The sequence below is a fragment of the Lycium barbarum genome, chromosome 6 (genome assembly GCF_019175385.1).
Source record: "Lycium barbarum isolate Lr01 chromosome 6, ASM1917538v2, whole genome shotgun sequence".
Taxonomy (NCBI): Eukaryota; Viridiplantae; Streptophyta; class Magnoliopsida; order Solanales; family Solanaceae; genus Lycium; species Lycium barbarum.
The window spans coordinates 129,298,683-129,304,682 of NC_083342.1; positions in this window are offsets into that span (position 1 = coordinate 129,298,683).

Here is a 6,000-nt window from a genome sequence, read left to right on the forward strand (position 1 = left end):
TGTTGTCTTGTTAATAATTTTGGTTTTTATGCAATCTTATGTGTTTTTGGTGTTGTTTTGTTAATAATGTTTTATTTTGCTTATGAAAATGAAAGTTGCTTCTAATAGCATACTTTGTGCTTTTATAAAGTGAATTTTTGCCTCCTCCGGCATACTTTTCTAGTTCTTAACACTTGTATACTTGATGTTTTGCTTATGAAAATGAAAGTTTGCCTCTAACAGCATACTTTGTTCTTTTGTAAAGTGAACTTCTGCCTCCTCCGGCAGACTTGTCTAATTCTTAACACCTGTGTACTTTTTTATTTTGCTTATGAAAATGAAAGTTGCCTCTAACAGCATACTTTGTTCTTTTGTAAAGTGAACTTCTGCCTCCTCCGGTATACTTGTCTAATTCTTAACACTTGTGTACTTTTTTATTTTGCTTATGAAAATGAAAGTTGCCTCTAACAGCATACTTTTGTAACACCCCGTATCTTGGAACTAAGTTTAGACTCATATCATTAGAGTTTTAGTCGAAAAACTGAAGATTTGAACGTTTTGCGAAAATGGTTGATAGGCCTACTTCGGGCAGAGATAACTCCTTGATTAGTTGGGAATTCGGGAAAGTACCCTTAATGAAAGTTGTAGTATGTAGAAATACATTTCTAACGATATAAGGACCAAGACAATCAGAGATCGGAGCAAGGAGATATGATCGTCTCAATATGGCTAATAGTAAGACACTTAAAATTCGATAGAATCGGCTAAATTTTCGATACGTCTGTCTTCCAGTTCAATTTGGTGAATATCCGTTGGGAATTTGAGGAAACTTAAAACACGAAAGTTGTAGCCCTTTGAAATAGATTTCCAACGGTATATTATGGAGCCCAAACAGAGCTCTGTACAAGAAGTTATGTCAATTTTACAGAACGCTGTGCAGAACCGACAGACGTAGCTCTTTCAGGCGCGTGGGGGCGCGTTCAATGTCCCCGCATCGCGGGCCGATCGCGCAAGTCTGAGTATTTAGCTGCAGACCATTGCGCGATGGTCCCGCATCGCGGATTAATCGCGAATCGGGTCAGATTCGGGTCAAAAAGTCGGGTTACGCGTTTTTAGTTATATCTAAGGTTTGGGGTTTATTTCCCCAGCACCTCATTCACGAAAAATTACCCTAAAGTCAATAAGAACAAGTCCCAAGCCTCAAGAACCATACAAGGTAAGTGTTATCATGATTCTAGGTTGAATTCAAGTCCCCAATCTCTTTCTAACTTGAGTAAACCCTTCTAATCAATAGATTTGTGAGTGGAACATTATTGTTGGGCGTGGAAACCCTATAACTTGAATTCAAGAGGATTGAACGTCAAAAAGGTAATGTTTCTAGACTCTAATCATTCATAATAGTGAATTGATGAGTTCTTGGGAGAATAGTAAATGGGTTTAGTAAAGAGAATTACACGAACTATAGTAGGGTTTTGAATTGTTGACTTGAGATTGTCATAATGATATGGGTGATGGAGAATGATGTTAATTACATCTAATTGAGATTGTAGAATCACCTAGAAGTAATAGACTGGGAATTGGGTGAAGAAACACCATTAATGGAGATTGTGGAGCTTTATGCCCACTAAGAGTTTGATAAAATGCTTAGATGACCAAAGCATGAATATTATTGCTAATATAGAATCTCTTTGGCTTGTATTGATATAGATCAAAGTTGAAAGGGGTGACGAACATTGTATTACGCTCAAAGGCTGGAATTAAGGTATGTGAGGCTAACTATCTACGTTAGGGAATGTTCATGATTCTCCCTACGCCTCATTCTTCATACTTGTCAGCAAATTGACTCAGAATATAGTTAGCCCTAGTTTCATGATATGATGTAGAACTGTTATCTTCCAGGGTTGCAGTTACAGAATTCGTTCATGGTTGTCACTTTGAACATCATGAACTCAACACGTAATCTTTATGGACTTATGCATTATTATCACATGAGTCTCAGTCAGTGTATAACCAGTTATTTGCAAGAGTCCCATAATCAGAAACAGTTATCATGCTATCAGCTATAGCCAGTCTCAGTTTTGTAAATTGTTAATGTTGAACACCTGTATCTGTACCTAGGCCACAGTTTATGCATACATATTGCTTGGGCCTGAGGCCACAGTTTTTGTGCACATTATTTGGGCCCTAGGCCACAGTTATATTTACAATTTTACAGGTGATTATTCATCCAGAACAGGGAGTACTTCAGCTTCTTGCTTTCCTGTTTAGTTCAGTTTCAGTTTCAGTTCCAGTATTTTATTGCTTCAGTTGCTTTACATACCAGTACAATTCAAATGTGCTGATGTCCCTTTTTATTGCTTGGGGGCCTGCATCTCGCGATGCAGGTAACGATATACAGGTTGACGACTCAGCTATTTAGGAGTGCACGTATCAGCTACTGGTGAGCCCCAAATTCCTTCGGGGCATTGTCAGCTATCCAGTTATTTCAGTTTATAGACAGCTCTATTATTCAGTACTCTTAGAGGCTTCATAGACACAGTTCAGAAAGTCAGATATTTATTATGTTTGCCTTGTTGGCAGTTGTTCAGTTGTTTTGGTTTAAGCCATGTTGGCTACGTTCAGATATTTCAGATTGTCTAAGTATTTTCGCATTATGATTTCAGTCATACCTTTAGTATATCAGCATGTGTTTAGTTGTTTCCACATTCAGTTATGTTTTTGATATCACATGTTGATTCAGCCAGCCAGTTGGTTCGCTCGGTCACATGCAGTCAGGCACCGGGTGCCGTGTTACGTCCAGGCCCAGGTTCGGGGCGTGACAAAGCTTGGTATCAGAGCATTAGGTTCAAGTGTCTTAGGGAGTCTATGAAGCCGTGTCCAGCGGGGTCTCTTTTATATGTGTGAGGGCCCCACACATATAAACAGTTGACCACCAAGACATTCAGGATTGTCTCATTTCTTTCTACTCTAGATCGTGCCATGTCTTAGAGTAATAAGTAACCTTCTCTTCCAATCAAATTACATACGTTTCGAATTCGCAGGCGACGAACAGATAATTCAAGGTCCAAGTAAGGATGTTTACCCATAGGGGGTAAAATTGTGTAGTACTTACTGGTAACGAATGAAACTTCAAGTGCTATTGAAAGTGGAATATAATATAAGTTGCCCGAGAAGGGGTGTAGTAGAATGAATGGTAGGTTGAATGATAATGATGTTCTTGAGAAAGGAGAATGGGATACAATAGGGAGAGGATATCAGAGAAATTAGAAAAGGAGCTAAGTCTACAGGAAACATAAATCATGAAGGATCTCAAGGAGGTGGTGGCAGACAGTTTTCTACCGGAGGTCATCAAGACCCACTTCATCTGCAGCTAGTGCACTAGTCTTGAGGTCTAGATATGATAAAAAAAAGGTCAGTTTAGCTAGAAATAGATTTTAAGAGCACCAGTCTCTCAGTGACATACCCGTGTGAGCCACAGAAGTTTTCAGAATCCCATGTGTAACAAGTTTTATATGAGACACCAAAGGGGTGTACCGTTTGTGCCTTGATATGTGTTTCGGTAGCCCCTCTTAATTCTCAAGCCCAGTCAGGTTGTAATACAACTAAGCCTGGTATTTTAGTTCTCAGTGAAGACTGCTTGGATGTTTCAACAGGTAGTCAAAACAAACAGGCATCCCCAGTTATCACCACAGATGAGATTTTCATACGAACTATGCTTGTTAATAAAATAGGTATGTATGAAATAAGAACCATGAGCAGATGATATTAAATTTTCGGGAATGATTTTAGTTTGTTTAAGTTAGTCAGATCAGAGTTAGAGAGTACGATGGTTGTAAGTTACTATAAGAAGTAATTATTATTATGAGATAAGAAGATGTGATAGTTCTCGATTAAGCTATATGAGTAAGTGTTTATCCCTGATGTGTATAGTCTGATACGATTTTGAAGTGTATAGAAAGTTTGGGTTTAGTTGTTCCAATCTTTCGTATAAGATAGATGACAGTTTGTTAAGTGTGATCCATAGTTCAGAAAAGATAGTATATAACCATAGAATAGCATCAGATGATGAGGGAGAGTTAGAAATAACTTAGGTTATTCAAAGCAAAATAAGAAAATATGAAGCTAGCAGGTGATTAACAGAAAAATAGTAAGTAAGTTTTGAATAGATACAATGCATTAGCAATTTCAGCAGAACTAGTAGAAGTATGATTTGATTTCCTTAGTTAGATGAACATCTTAAGTGGGTGACAGTTCGGATACATCCGAATGTGTGTTAGAAACCAAGGGCTTAAGTTAAGTTCAGAGTAGAGTGATTAGTGGAAGAAGAAATCAGCTAAGCCGTAAGAGAGCAAACTACAGAAGAATAGCCTTTAAGAGTTGTCAAGGGGGGTTGTCCTAAGATTTATAATGTGAGTAGAGTTAAGTCATTAAGATGGAGTATGCCAGTTATGAATACAGTAGCAACCCGTTCATGTAAGTAAATTTAGTTTTTCCCCATGAGAAATTGCTCAGATGTGAGTAAAAAAAAAAAGTCATCAGTGTTGTAGAGTACAAAGGAATTACAGAAAATAAGGAATGTTAATTGGATCCCATCAAAAGAGAAGAATTGGTAAGTATAAGATGTTAGCCTTGATCTAAGGGGGAGATGCATAAATCGCCAGTAAGTCCAGTGAGATAATTGAAGACCCGAAGGGTTAGTATGAGATATGAAGAACCTTAGTTCAGTTAGGTTGACATAATGAGATAGTCTCCAAAGGGAATATGCCTCAACTTAGAGGAAACCCGAAATGAGTAGAATGATCATCGAACGAATCGTGTCAAGTTCAATTACCATCGATTAGGCGATCACAGAAAAGCTATAAGATCATGCCTAGTTATGTGTCACAATGGTAGTGCCATTGCATGAGACTCTAATCTTTAGGGTGCTAGTCATAGACTTAGCGCACAACAGTACTATGAGTATTTTAGGAAGTATCTCAGAAAAAAAAAAACAAGTATAGGAAGTACAGCTCATGATTTAGGCAGACAAGAGAACTAAGGTGAAAGAAGTTCACCGCCTATCCAAGCTAGGAATTCGACTTTCGGACTCCGAAGCGGGTGGAGTTATTGCCCAGAACATGGCTTATTCCTCCTTAGTCATCGAAGTTAGAGAGAAGCAGTTTAGTGATTCCTACTTGCTACAGATGAAAGAGGGGATTCACGAACAGAAAGACTTAGCTTTTGAACAAGGGGGAGATAATGGTACCATGAGATACCGAGGAAAATTATACATTCCAGATGTAGATGGGCTCAGAGAGCGGATTGTGTCACAGGATCACAATTCCAGAATGTGGCAGGGTTTGTAGCTAAGTGGCCCAATTTTTTTTGTAAGTGAAAGCCGAACACTAGAGGCCCTGCGACTTGTCTCAGAATATAAATATTCCTGTTTTGAGAATGGGAGATGATAATTATGGACTTTATAGCAGGTCTACCTCTTTCAGTTAGAAGGCACGACTCGATTTGGGTGATTATGGACAGACTTACGAAGTCAGCGCACTTCTTGCCAGTTAAGACCACAGATTGAACAGAAGATTATGCCAAGCCATATATTAATGAAATTGCCAGATTGTATGGGACCTTAGCGTCCATCATTTCAGATTTTGGTGCCCAGTTAACAGCAAACTTCTAGAGATCATTTTAGAAAGGATTGGGTGCGAGGGTTAACCTCAGCATAACTTTTCAATCGCAGACCGATGATCAGACAGATACGCTATTCAGATATCATGTTATAATATTCATGTCAGCTTAGTACTCAGATATCAGTCCAGTACTCATGTATTCATGTTAGTCCAGTATTCAGTTAGTGTGCTAGTTCCGTATTCAGGCAATCCAGTATTCAGTCAACTTAGTATTCAGTTAGTTCAGTAGACATTTAGTTCAGTATCTGAGCAATTCAATAATCATGTATTCATTCAGTTCAGTAACCACGTGTCCTTGATTTCAATGGTAATTGGGGTGACCATCTGCCTCTTATTGAGTTTA